The sequence below is a fragment of the Dermacentor albipictus genome, chromosome 3 (genome assembly GCF_038994185.2).
Source record: "Dermacentor albipictus isolate Rhodes 1998 colony chromosome 3, USDA_Dalb.pri_finalv2, whole genome shotgun sequence".
NCBI lineage: Eukaryota > Metazoa > Arthropoda > Arachnida > Ixodida > Ixodidae > Dermacentor > Dermacentor albipictus.
Window position 1 is genome coordinate 46,571,199 of NC_091823.1, and position 14,906 is coordinate 46,586,104.

The 14,906-nt window shown below is 47.3% G+C and overlaps 1 protein-coding gene across 6 annotated transcripts in view; it reads left to right on the top strand.

Annotated features, from left to right (window-relative positions):
* Positions 1–373: 373 nt before the first annotated feature.
* Positions 374–14,906, top strand: part of LOC135898170 (head-specific guanylate cyclase-like) — a 231,213-nt gene continuing 216,680 nt past the window's right edge. For 3 of the 6 annotated variants that reach the window (XM_065426966.1, XM_065426965.1, XM_065426964.1), the window contains exons 1-2: positions 374–514; positions 7,434–7,520. The gene's annotated coding sequence lies outside the window, so the exon portion shown is untranslated. Of the gene's footprint in view, positions 515–6,158; positions 6,298–7,433; positions 7,521–14,906 lie in introns of those variants that run through there. The other 3 variants (XM_065426968.1, XM_065426967.1, XM_065426969.1) reach the window with 2 other exon arrangements.

Sequence of the window (14,906 nt, forward strand, 5' to 3'; positions counted from 1 at the left end):
CGAAGGCCCGGCGGGGCGCCAACTCTTCTGCATCACGTCTATCATGATCTGTGGCTGGCGAGGTTGAGAGAGCTTGTTGCTTGGCCGCCAAGGTGAGGCCGTCGGCTCGTTCAGGTTCTGCTGGGCTGTGGCTGACTCCCAGGTCTTGCCTCTGTCTCCGCTGGCGGCGCTGTTCTCGTGAACGAGGAGCAGCAGTAGCTTGGCTTCGTTGGAGCCACCATCGTTGTGCTGTTCTTTAGCGGGTGCGGTGGTTTGCACGCTGTCGCTAGAAGGTGCGGCAGGCTTCCACGATGACTGCCGCTGTTCCTTGGTCCACAACGTCCTTCGGTCCTGGTTCTTGTTCCAGTGGGACCACTGGCGCTGCGGTGCGGGCGTACTATATTGCCTCTGTTTCCTGGGGTAGACGATGGGCTTCCACTCCTTGCTGTTGCCGCTACTTCGGTCTTCCTTGGACGAAGCCGGCCTAGGCAACTGCTCCTTCCAAGCGGACACGGATTGCACTTTGGCGTGGGAGGTGAGTGGCTTGTCGAGCGCTATCAGGATTATGGGCAACTTGTTGTCGACCTGGACATCGTAGTCTGCCTTGTCGGACTCAGGCTGTCGTTTCACTTCGGGTGGCGGCGGCGAATGTTGGGGAAACGCGGCCGGCTGCTCCTGGGGAATCCTAAAAAGTATCACCAACTTCTTCAGCTCTTCTGCTTCGGACATCTGGAACTGCTCGCGACCAACTGTGAAGTGAAAAGAAAAGAAAGGAGACAAATCGCAATTAGCGTTCTGATGGATGTTATACTATTTTAAATGGTTGCCTTAGTTACGTATAGCTTTATTTACAAAATGGCGTTCGCCTTCGTGATGGCGGAGACACACAAAGGCGAAAGGACTAAAAGAAGCATAGGAAATCATGAAAAAAGTCAGTCAGCCAGGAATCAGTAACAATGTATGTTGCTATGGTGTGCCTGTCGAGCTGTGACAAGCGTGATTTTCTTGCCTTCTTCTTTATTATATGCTGTTGGTTCGTACATTTAATGTGATATTCTTCTCAGTTCTTTTGTATTTCTTTTGCTCTTAATTTCCTCCATCTTAACCGAATCCAATCAGCCCAAATTGCAGACTTTTGCGTGTTTTAAGTTCTCACTTTAATACCTTTGCGACTATGTGCGAATCAAGCACGAGGCTTGTTGGTGGGGTGGAGGTGACATGGAAGCCTAGTGAGGCATTCCAGCCTCTTCACTTTTGTCCCGGCATTCGCCAGCGCGTCGCTGCTTGCGCGGCTCTGTCCCCTGGCCATGCCTATTGCACGGCTCTCGTTTCTCTCTGACTCCAATGTATGATAGCTCATGCACACTGCTGTTCCATGAGGCCATCTATTCGGCCCAAGCTGCTGGGTGAAGTTCGTTTTCATGTAATTCAAATGCGTGTTCCCTGTTAGTTTAGCGTTCTAGCTACACAGTTGATTCTCACTTCACGTGTCATCGCGCTGGCTCAATCAGCGCGAGCAACCAAATATGTTGAACCTTCACGTATCGTTCGTAGAGCTTTTTTCCTCCTCCTCTGCTGTTTCGAGTATCAAGAGGAGCTGTGAGTTTCGCCTGGTTTTATCCCCCTGTTTATCGCTGGGAGTGTATCAACTACGGCGTCTTTCTGCTTTATTTCTGTCAGAGAGGAGCAGACTACGGCATATTATTTTTGACACTTTAATCACTTCTTTCTGAGTCGATAAATTAACTCATTTCGATGGTCGCTTTCAGCCACTCACCAGGAGGCCACTGCCACTGGTTCTTTGGACAGCAGGCCGCCGGAACGCGACTCTTTGGTCCTGAAGGGCAACAACTTACACCCAAGCGTTTAGTTTACGCGAGTCGAACGTCCTGCTTTGTCCCCTTTGTAGATATACGTTGTGTGGTACAGTTAGTACTCTCTTTGGGCGTCCGCTTGTGGACAGAGCTTCGACATACAGCTATGGAGCGTATAGCTCGTTACTCTTGCTTTGAAAACTCTCAAATCGACACTAATTGGAAATATTAGGTCCAACTGGGTTGGTATACGTCACATGCCTGGGACCCATATAGGTCGCTCGTACCGTAAGCGGACGTTTGGAAAACAAGAAAATGGGTAGATGAAGAGAAAATGGGTGCACGAAGCCGAACCCAAGTCCTCGCACCGTGGCTCGCCATGAAGACGTGTATTTTGAAAAATATCTGCTTGGGAACAGCCAGTTCACTGTTAATTAATAGGGAGGGACCACATTGCGTTCTAAAGCAAGCAAGGACTGAGCGTGACAAAATTTGGTAACATTTAGAGCGCAACTCTTAAGCGCCAGTTCCTGCTTTGAGAGATAGCGATAGCGAAGAGAGCGCGAGGAGGAAAGCGAAGGAGGAGAGTATGGCGAAAGGGTGAGGAGGAAGGCGGAGTGCCGCACGAGACGCGCTCCACGGCGGCGACCCGCTACGAGATGGTGCCATCGGCGGCCGGGTGACGGCACACGCCGTCACCCGGCCGCCGATGACGTCATTACTAAGGCGTGCACCGAGCGCGTCCATCGATACCATATATGGAAACAAAGCGCTGGCGTGGGCCTCGGACTCACTGTGCATGTGCAACATCGCCTGCGCCGTCGCCGCTATTGAATGCGCTCCGCGCAAGCCACGCGTTCCCGTGTTCACGCTTTCTTTATGAACAATGTGCTACGCAACCGGTGGAAATGCTAAACGAGCTGCCAGAACAGAGGCTCACCGCAGCCGACGCCAAAATCCAGAGGTGCGTACCGATGAAACTGAGCGCCGTCGCCGAGAGGACCTTGCCGTTCGAGCGCTGTGCTCAAATTTCGCAATAGGAAGTATCCTTATCATGGGTTACTTTTTTTTCATTTTTACCTTGCGGAAATGGCTAAAATAAGCAAAAAATACCATGAAACCATTGATGCCACGCTTGTGTCATCGGATTTCATGGTGCCTCATAATTGCCTTGTTTCTCCCAAGGAGGGGCAAGTAGAGTTTTAATGTAATACTAGAATAAAGCGATTCAGTGTTTCTATTTAGTTATATATAAAACACTTTTGAAAGAATACTTTTTAACTGTAATAATCAATGCTAAAGGATTTTGAAATAACTCTACCGGTACAAAATTATATTTAGTTTTTCACGCTGGCGTCCCTTAATATGAACGTGCCTTTTTTCTTTCTTTCTTTCTTTCTTTCTTTCTATCTATCTATCTATCTATCTATCTATCTATCTATCTATCTATCTATCTATCTATCTATCTATCTATCTATCTATCTATCTATCTATCTATCTATCTATCTATCTATCTATCTATCTATCTATCTATCTATCTATCTATCTATCTATCTATCTATCTATCTATCTTTCTTTCTTTCTTTCTTTCTTTCTTTCTTTCTTTCTTTCTTTCTTTCTTTCTTTCTTTCTTTCTTTCTTTCTTTCTTTCTTTCTTTCTTTCTTTCTTTCTGTCTGTCCCGTTCTGTTTTTCCAAACGCCGCCTTATTTTTTGCATTACATCCCTGCCGCTTCGGTCACATGGAGCGATAGAGGTAGATCACTTACCTATAACATTATTTTCGCTGCACACGCTACACATTTTAATGCTTATCTTTCTTTTATTCCTTCGCATTCGCACAAAGGTAGACCACGCAGGCTTTACTGCGCTTAGACTTCTCATCTGCCGACATTTGCTTGCAAGAAAGAAGCTCTAAGTCAATTCTTCGACCACTCGGCATACTCTTGCATTCCGCAATGCGAGAAAAATGTGCGAAAAATACTCAGGGGATGTGGCATGAAGGAAGGTACCAAAAGTAATTTTACACTCATACGCGACGTATTCCCATTCGACGTACGCTTCATAACGAGGCAAAGCTTTGAGGAGAGTTTACAAGTGTATCAAAAGGAATAAACGAGAAACCTGCAGATTGATTTGGCAAACTGTTTAAAATACAGAAAAATGTGTCATCACCGCTTGATCTTTATTGTGCCTTGACGCAGAATAAACAAGGAAATCGGGAGCAACAGTCCTAGTTATTGCGCAAGGAGTATTGTCATAGGCTGTAAAAATATCTGCACCCTTAAGGGTGTTTTCTTGTCGCACTGGCAACACCCTTACCGCCAGGGCTTTACAAACATTTATTGAGGCCGACAGTGGAGCTCCAACTAGACGTGCAATGACAAAAGACATAGTTGAAAACTATGTAATCATTCTGATAGCCTTGAACGCACAGAAATATCCGACAAGAAAATTTCACAGGGAGAGATATGAAACTCTCCTGTCGGATATTTCTGTGCGCGCAAGGTTCTCAGAATGATTACATGGTTTTCAACTACGTCTTTTGTCATCGCACGTCTAGTCAAAGTGAGAAATGTATGAATAGACATATGTCGTTTGTGCCGCGGCCATTTTTTTGTTGAATCCTTGTTCCTATATTGAACATTTGGGTGATACATATGGATAATGTTAGTTACATACAAACACAAAAACATGGGTAATATAGGTGCATGACAGAGAAATGCGTAACATGATATGTTTGTTGTCATTGGATATACTCGTAGAATTTCGGCAAAATTGAGCTTAAAGAAACCACAGAAGAAACAAGTTGCATGGGATAACGTTGTTGCTTCGTAAGGGAGTATATAATGATGGATGGCTATTAGACCCTGTGATTATGCGAGGCAACCTAAAGCTGTACCATATCTTCATATCCTCCTTAAGAAATTAACCATGCCAGCAACTTTTACATGTGTAGCTAATTCCTAACTTCATGTCAAACATGAAATGTAGCAAAACTTCTCTAATTCCTTGAAATTCCTTGAAAATGTTCACCAAACTTACTTGCCATATATTGTTTTTAGCTTTGACATTTGCTACTGACGCTTGGTGGCCAAATCCTCCGATTATCTATATGATTTTATATTGCAAGAAATGGAACGACTTACTACGTATGAACTTAAGGCCTTCGAGAATGTCGGTCTCGTGCGTAAAATTCTCACATTTAATACCGATCGATGGCCTGCCTTTTATTGCGTTTGCAGAGGAAAGCCCGTCCGCGGAAGATGCTGGCATGGTGCTCGCTCTTTGTACTCTGACATTATGTACACCCTTCCGGTCTGCATACGCGACAATTTGTCACTTTCCATTCCCATATATCGGCATCCCACCACCCAATACCCTTTTCAGCACTGGAACGGCCGTCGGGAATGTCGGTCGCCGCTTTTGACAAAAAGACATTCCCAAGCTCTGCTAACTGCTGCACGGGCTTTCACTACGCGAACGAACATGGTTGTCCGACATGGTGTCGTTCCCGCTCAAGAGGCATCGGGTATATACGAGCGCGCCGGCTGATTCTATAGGCATCCATACCGTTCTTTACCGTAAAATGGAGGGGCAAGAGCCCTCAATGATATGAACACCCTTGACAAACCTTGCTACGGACAAAGGAAGCATTGAACTATCAGTGTATAGCTATGTTTCTGAGTGCAACTCAAAAACCTGTCAGCATTTTTGAAGCCACGTAAATGACGAATGCAGGACGCGTGCAGGAAAAAGTACATAGCGGTTAATTGTGGGGAGCGATTTTTTTCGGAATTTACAGTGTACTATGTATATCTTTTTATGACTGAACTCGTGAAACATGGCGTCTGCCGAAGAATCCGCACTCTGCGCTGCACTCCGGGAAACGATTTTCATGCCCGGTATTGTCAGCAGCGCTCGTGCCTATACAGAATATCTGGGGGACTCGCATCCCTAAAATCCAGCACCGTCAGTCGTGTGATAGTGCGCTGGCCTAGTGTAGTAGTGCAGTGTGTTAATGTAACGTGTTAGCGCCGTGTATATTAGTGCACCGTATCCCACTGTGTACCACGGCTGCGCCGGTACGCTACAGTCACACTGCCGGCCTCCTCTTTCGCACTCGGACGCCGTGCTCTGGGTGCGCGGCACCAGGACCTACGCGCGCAGTGGAACTGCGCGTGCGGTAGTACTTCCTCCGTCTCCTGCGCCGGCGCGAGCGCTTCTTCAACGAACCCTGGTTCTGGTTCTGGTTCTGGCCGTGCGTCTCGAAGCCGGCCTGACGTCCCGGGGGCGCCGCGACGCTGGCTGGCTGCCTCTGATCTTCGACGGGCTCCAGCTGCGTCGTGTGGATGGGGAGGTGCACCACGAACGCCCTGGCCATCTTGTGCTCGGCACTGCCGGGCGCCAGCGCCTGCCACGACGAGGAGTCCCGGTAGCCGCTGCACACGCCGCTCAGCAACGCCAGCCACAGGAACGCCCCCATTGCCGCGGCCACGCAGCGCTGTGAGGAACGTCTCGGATATCAGCTTGGGAAGAGCACTTCTTTGCATATTATGTTCGCCCCCAGCAAGAAGAAGTGGGTGGGTGGCTGGATATATATATATATATATATATATATATATATATATATATATATATATATATATATATATATATATATATATATATATATATATATATATATATATATATATATATATGTGGGGAGGAGGAGAGAGAAAGAAGATAGGAAAGGGGGGGGGGGCTCTTTAATGGATCTGAACGTCTAGCATGCTACTCCAGATGACAGTGATCACAAAATTACATGATACGCACTGTGCACGTCGCAGGCACATAACACACCACAATACGCAACATACAAGCTAATCAAACTGTATCGAGGAGACTATACTGTCTCTCAGGGAGTTTAAAGTATAGACACCGCTAGTCGTTGTTGATAAAATGTTGGGGTGTCCTCACACCGTACTCTGATTGGTAGAGAAGCTTAGTCATTCGTTCGTCATCTGTATAGTGCCGACTTCCGTTGCTGCTGTCATTTCGTACGTGATCAAATTGCACATGTTCCCGCGATGGGGGACTGGCCAGATTTTGATGCGTAAACGTAAACAGCTCCTGTTTAACCCTAGCAAGGATAGATTAAAAAGAAATGACAGAAAGGAACGCTCAAATGGAATATGGTTCGATTCTTATTAAGAAAAAGCACAATTAAGTTGCCAAAGAAGAAAAAGAAAACATTTTCTAGGTCTTTTAAACTGCCACACCAGCTGTATCCAGTCCTCACCCTAAAGTTTTTATCGCACCCGTCTATCAAGTTTTCTGCACATTCAATTTGTCGGTATTGGCTTCATTCGACTTACGTTCACGGGTTGTTCCTCGATTGGAGTTGGAGAATGAAGAAGGGCAAAGAACCCGCAAATAGAACAAGGAGATAGATAAAGATGAGAGTATAAAAAATAATCGTGTATGCTGCAGTCCGCATCTGCCAATGTAAACTCCAGGGAGCGCAACCATGAATATTTTAAGTTGTGCGCTCGAGTTTTACGGCATTCTCGTAGGCATGGTTTAGAAGGCGGGATGTAATGCAAGTTGTAGTTGACGGTGAGTGTGATGGTGTTGTTGTTGCTGTTGTTGTTTTTCAGCATGGTGGTGATGGCGAAGATGATGATGAGAGAGGTGGATGAGCAGGGGGAGGAAGCCGAATGACAAAAGTGCCAATGTCATGACCGGTGAGATAAATGCTTTTCTTAAAACAAGTGCTGTAGACATGAAATATAACATTGCACGTCTCCCTTTTAATGCTTAAATGCACAGAAAGAGAACGTCTGGAGGAAAAAGAAAAGCAATGCAAAAGAGCACGAAAATGCTAGGCATCCCCTACAGAGCTGCGCAAGCTACCTGTTGAACACAGGGCTACGAAGTGTTATGTTGACAATGATTGAGGAAGATGTATTCTAGAATAACAGGGAGAAGTAATGAAGTTACAAGTATTTACATAATATGCATTTCGCTTCTTTCATCTAAGGCATTACGTGAAGCAGATCGCAGAAAGTAAAACTTCACGCTTACACCAATCTATACATATGGCCAGAGGTGAAGCAGCCATTCGTTTCGTTGCACTGCAATGTAGAAACGTTTCTGCCTGCTGATAGTATTGTTTTATTTTTTACTGCACCCTGCCACGTTATAATAAGCAGTTCCAAGCGATTTTCCTTTTTATGTGTCGGTGCATGTAAAACATACTGCTCCGACAACTGCGCTTCTCTTTTTGCTCAGCGTCTGTCATTTATTCTCTTTCGCTTTTCCTTCTCTCGTTCTTGTTTACTTTTCGAACATGGCAGGCGTTCTGCATTTTGTAGTCACAATCGGCAAAGTACTTTCTTGTTCTGTCGATTTTTTAAAGCGAATAGCTGTCTGTGACTTTTTCGGTTGTTTCTTATGCTATCTTCGGCTGGTCGTTTCTGAGCGCTCTAGAGCGCTCTCGCGAGCGGCGTTGTCTTCGGCTGGTTGAAAGAGGGTGCGCGCCCTGCGTTCGGCTGGTTCTTCTCGATTGCTCTCCTCCATCTTGGAGCGCTCTGAGGCGCTCCGAGCCCTGTCGTCGGAGCAGTCATCGAGATTGAAACGTCATCGCAGCGCCGCGACGCTGCTGTTGGCGACGGCACACCGTAACCTTGGCAACCTAGGCCACTGCATGCTGGCGTCTCGACGAACGCTCGTCCCGCCGGCACGTCCGCCGGTTTTTCCGGCAGCGCCGGGAGCTTTGGATAGGCGAATCATCGGACGTTGGCAGTAGTCACGTGGTTTCGCATCGGCAATTTCCTCCTCCGAGAGCGAGTCGCGCGTTCGGCTTGCGCGCTTGTCCTCTACCCTTGAGCTCGGGAAACGCGCGATCTACCCGACTCTGCTTCGGGGCATACAGGCGACCAGTCGAAGATACCATTAATGTCGTTTCTTATGGTTGGTCTAAGGACACGATATAATATATCAGTGGTTGCCTAGTCACTGTGGAATACATGGCAATGATCGAGCAGACGCAGCTGTCCTATCTGCCTATGACAGCGTAAACTGCGTTACTCTTCCTCTTTCGAGAGCCGACTCAGCGAAAAAAATTTCCGCACTTAAGCGTGACCTGACATTAGCTCAGTGGACTTCATCTGAGTTCACAAGTGCACGCCTTCATACCCTGGACCCTAATTTACAGCTCAGTGTTCCGCCCGAGGTACCACGACGTGACGCACCCTTCTAGTCCGTCTATGGCTTGGAGTAGCATTTTCAAATACCTACTCTTTCCTGATCGGAATGGCCAACAGCCCGCTGTGTGACTTCTGCGGATGCAACGAAACAATCGAGCATCTTTTTTGTCAGTGCTCTCGTTTCAACCCGCAAAGAGCAGTCCTCTCAGCCACCCTAGACAAACTGGACAAGCGCCCAATGTCAGAGAACAAGATCCTTGGAAACTGGCCTACGCGAACATCAGCGCGATCCGCTATGAAGGCGCTGCTGCGGTACTTGAAAGACACGGGACTTTTTGACATACTTGATGAAATGAGCGCTACGAATACGCGGACGAAAGAACACATGTACGACAGACAAGGCGCTACTTCCAACTAAATGTTTTTTGAAGAAACAGAACTTTAAATAGATGCAACCATGAATGGCCCAACGTGACATCACCACCTCCCTATCTCTTCAGAAAAGCTATCTCTTTTTCAGTAAGCGTCACTGAAGGGGAACTAATGCACGTGCCCTCGGCCTTAGCAATGTAAAAGGCTTCCAATATCTCGCGTTCTAGTCTATCTCTAGACCATGCCAGAAACCTGGTGTCGCGAAGATACGGACGACAATTGTGACGTTTACAGTGTTCCGCCAGATGGCCCCCCGCATTGTTATTTACGGCCCAATTGTGCTCACGCGCCCTTTCATTAAAACACCGTCCGGTTTGCCCGATATAAACCTGTTGGCAACTTAGGGGTATCTCGTATACGACATTACTTTTGCAAGCAGTGTACGGCGCTGCATGTTTCTTGGAGCATGGTTCGGGTTTTGCTTTTGTCATCATAGGGCATATCTTGGCCAGCTTACACGGTGCACTGAAGAGAAGATTGATGCTGTGCCTTTGTGCCACTTTCTTGAGGTTGTGGGATACCCTGTGCCAATAGGGAATCACGTGTAATCTCTTCTGTCAAATGGCTTCTTTTTTGTGTTAGTACCCTCTCTTGCCTGTTTGATCTTTTGAAGAAGCTTGTCGCACACGCTAGAGATCAGTAGTGAAGGGAAACCGGCTAGGCGTAGCCTTGAGACTTGGTTATTGAAACTGATTTCTATTTTGTGGTTGCAAGATTTGTTTAGCGCTTCTTTCAGACAAGTCATTGCAACCCCTCGTTTTACTAGCTTGGAATGCGCAGTGTCGAATGACATTAGCTGCTTGTTCAACCTGGGCTGGTATTCGAAACAGACATGCGTGTTCATCAGAGTGAGATTGAGGTCCAGAAAGCGAATGCTGTTGTCACAAGGCCTTTCGCACGTGAAGTTTAGAGCATCCGATGCAGTCCTAAATGTGTTAATAATCGATTCTACAGTGTTATCTAGCCTAGACCCTGGAACGTCGTTAACAATCACGAGGTAGTCATCGACATACCTCATTATAGAGGGAGCACATGATTGATTCAGAATGCTGTTTACACACTTGTCAAAGGCGCTGAGAAAGATGTCTGAAAGAATGGGAGCGAGCGACGAACCAATGCAAATACCCTTGCGTTGTACATAGTGTTGGTTTTTGAAACTAATGACAGTGGAATGAAGGTAAAAGCTTAACAGTTCTAAAAACAGTTCTTAACAGTTCTCGTATCTCGTCGTATACGAGATACCCCTAAGTTGCCAACAGGTTTATATCGGGCAAACCGGACGGTGTTTTAATGAAAGGGCGCGTGAGCACAATTGGGCCGTAAATAACAATGCGGGGGGCCATCTGGCGGAACACTGTAAACGTCACAATTGCCGTCCGTATCTTCGCGACACCAGGTTTCTGGCATGGTCTAGAGATAGACTAGAACGCGAGATATTGGAAGCCTTTTACATTGCTAAGGCCGAGGGCACGTGCATTAGTTCCCCTTCAGTGACGCTTACTGAAAAAGAGATAGCTTTTCTGAAGAGATAGGGAGGTGGTGATGTCACGTTGGGCCATTCATGGTTGCATCTATTTAAAGTTCTGTTTCTTCAAAAAACATTTAGTTGGAAGTAGCGCCTTGTCTGTCGTACATGTGTTCTTTCGTCCGCGTATTCGTAGCGCTCATTTCATCAAGTATGCATAACCAACTCACCCACATCAAGCTTCTACGACTTTTTGACAGATTGCGACTGTACACTGTGTGACGTAGGATTGTACGGTGACACTGTGTAAGACTAGGAACGTCTTTGCGGGCTGCGTGACAGTGCCCACAGAGACAGTTCGTGTGTACGTGCATGTGCGTGCGTGTGTACGTTTCTTACCCTTTCTTTTAATCCTTCTCTCTCTCACATATCACATCCACTTGCCCCTCCACCAGTACAGGATAGCCAACCGGAGATAATCTCTGGTTGACCTCCCTGTCTTTCCTTTGCTCTCTCTCTCTCTCTCTCTCTCTCTCATGATTGCTCGGTTATCGCACTAGCACGAAAAACGTTCGTTCGTTCGTTGGGTGGGTGGGTCGGTCGGTCGGTCGCCGGTCATTTTCTCGTTCATTCGTTCAGGCTATTAACTTACCTTGACAAGTCGGTGGTCTCTGCAGATGCTTTTTTTTGTATTGCATGTTTAGTCTTCGTGTTATGCCGTGGTCTGTAGAAAAACAACAGGACAGACCGCCCTACATACTATGTTTGGTAAACTATGAGCAGCAAGTTCCACGGGCCACTTATACAGATCTTTACAAAGAAGGTCTTCACGTATTTATTTAACAATAATATGGCATGTGGCAACCTGTGTGGCAACCCGTGTGACAAGCCGAGTGGCAAGCCGTGTAGACCAAAAGAAAATAATATTAAAACAGCACCTTCACTACGTGTGGTATGGCTTACACTACCACTTTGTTGCGCACTTCCCTTGCGCAGCATGAGCGTTAGTGCGACTACGTGCTTAGTAAGCCGAGTACATCCCTAACGCAAACGTGTTTCGGTCGCTCATTAGATGCAACATCTATATCTTTGTCAGCATATTTATATTACTCAACTTACGTGTAGAAAAACTTATTCAATGATGTGCACTTAACTAACCTCCGTTCCAGTCATCACGCGAATGCTTGCCATCAGCACGTGACCACACAACCGTAATTTCGGGCATTCTTACTCACGCTGACCTTGGGCATTGCCCTTAGGCCAGCGTCCGGGATACGAGAAGCATATGGTTGATGTGCCGATCAACGATATATTAGGCATGGTATACAGCTGCAACGCATTTCACCTATCTCAGCGGAATTGAGGAGGCGGAGCGTTCGGGTTCAAATTAATTTCGTTTCTTCTAAATCGTGCACTGTAAGTACATTGTCGAGGGATCGGGCTCTTGGAGTGCGGTACGAATGCGGATGATGCGAAATGACCTCGTTATCACTCGCACCTTAGCACAGAGACGACTTTGCCGGGCGCATCGTGAGTTCCCTGGTCTCGTTCCTCATTTGAGTTTTTCAGTTTCGGGCCAGCCAGATCACAAATGCGTTCGTTTCAGAAACGACCTAGTATATTATGCATGTACCAGATATACATTTTTCTTATTTTCTTCGAAAGTGCGCACCCTCCAGTATTTCTTGGTCTCGACAGTGCATCGGCCCGCCTAATAAGGACCAGCGCATCAGTTTAGCATTCTTACGTTACATTCAGTGAATCCTGGGTCATTACTGCGATTCCGCTTTGTCCACAGCATAGGCAGAAAAAAAAAGTGGGGGAGAAGAGGGAAGGGGAGCTGGGAAAGAGGTACGAGAGCTGCATGCTATCGCAACTCATTAGCTCTAATGACGAGGACGCCGGGCCATGCAGGCATGGCTTCGGCCACGATTGGCTTGAAGCCAGGAGGAAAGTCACGTCCGCGGGTCAACGGGAGCCACCGCTGACCCACCGTGAAAGTATTCTTTCTTATTTTTTTTTTCCTTTTCAAGCTCTCGGCCATTGGTAAGGTGATCGCCGTGACTCCGACGGAGGGGCCGCGTCCACTCGGCCCATTGTGGAGCGCTACAGGACGAGTAGGTTGGCAGGTGGCAGAGGGGGCTTGGGGAGGGGGGGGGGCGAAGGTCAGCCTAGCTACGCCCGGAGTGCGACCTCAAATTGGCTTCTATATATAACTGTACCTCAACCTCGTTGGCGGCGGCGTTGATTGGGTCGACGTATATATTGTTCGAGATCCCCCGAGGGTGTCTGTGGGGTGGCTACCGCGAGCGCCATCCTTCGCCATGAAAAAGAAAGGCGAGAAAGTAGCAGAGTGTCCGCCAGCTCCTAGGCCAAGCACGCGCCTACTACAAGCGGTGAGAGATATCAGCATGCGACTGTGAAAAGAGCTGGACGAGCGCCCGAAAAGTATCGAATGGCGCTGCCGTGCTTTCGAACCGTTACGGAGGTGTGCGTGTCGGCTAGTAATATCCACACGCTCCGCCGGGACAATGGACTATTGGAAAGGATCGCGAATAGCATATCACGCAATATAAGAGGAAAAGGAAGCCTCTTTTATTTCTTCACTTCCGCACATGCGAAATGCATTTGTTATAAATGATATCTTACGAGAGATATGTTCAGTGTGTATACGAAAGTGGGGATTCCTGTTCGTTATAGCCAAGCAGTTCCGGAAAACAACGGGTGCAAGTGAGGTGAGCGTCACAGATGTTACCGCGGCATGCATGTAGTCCAAACTCTGTGAATATGTGGAACAGGGTGCAATGTGAAATGAGACACATGCACAAAGAAGTTAAGTAGAAGCACTTATTGTGCGCAGGTATTGAGGCATTTCTTCTTGACGAAACATTTCTTGTAGGCAACTTATAGAGAAGGAAATAAAAATATCGGTGCTCATCACTTATCTGTTAGTAAAATTGATTTCAGCGTTCTATAGAAAGCTTATATACGGCTTTCTGTAAAGTCGGCAGTCTAACTTTGAGCGTATTGTGGATTTACGACATTACACATATCTTTTTTTTTTTCAATATTTGCCTATAGGATACCTTAAAACAAACTTATTGAAGGGGGATCCTAAACAGCGCTAAAAAAATTAAACTAAAGTTAGATTCTAGCCTTTCGCGTGTCAAAACCAAAATCTTATTACGAGGCACACCACATAATTACTTGCCGTCATCGACTGCGCTTTTCTTCCTTTGGCACCCATTCTAGTGGACCACCTGTTATCTATCCTATTCATTACATACCGCGCACTCGCTACGCTTGCGTTCGACTAAAGTCAGCGTCATGACATGGATCAAACGTAGAAGCTGAATTTATTCGGTCCCAATCCCGTGCTACCCAGCCGGTCAAACCAAATATCGCCAAATTTATTACGAGCACAGCACTGCAGTCTGCTCTCGCTGTTTCTCAGTCGTTGCTTCTGAAAGGTCCGATTTTGAGACATCACGGCAATTGCCGAGGGGAGGCAAGCCGCTGCCGAAGAACATTCCCGAGCCCGCTTTAAATAGGAGACCCGGCGGGCACGACGGGGAGTACATCCCATTTGTCGTGGCCCGCACACGACAGGTGCCGACCGCGATACCGGAAGGATGGAAAGAATATCACAGTTTTCGTATAGAGAGCGCCTATTGCAACAGGAGCCGTAACAAGAGCGAATCCGCGAGCGATATCACGGCAATATCCGAGCGGACGCGCTCGGCTTCTGATCACCGCTCGCGGGCCCACTTTAAATAGACTGACCCCCTGTACACGGGCGGCGTTCTATATATCTCTCGAGGCGAGCGCGTACTAGCGCAGTTTTCGAAGCGGGACGTGTATACAAGAGAGAGTGGCCCGGATATAGACGGGCGCTCGGTTTCACCGGAGGGCCAACTGTGCATCGGAGAGGTCGTGGCGGTCGAGCCGTATAGACGGCGCGCTTCTTTCGAGTGACAGTGACCGCGCCGCGGGACGTCCTGTACGTGGGAGCGCATCGCGAAGGA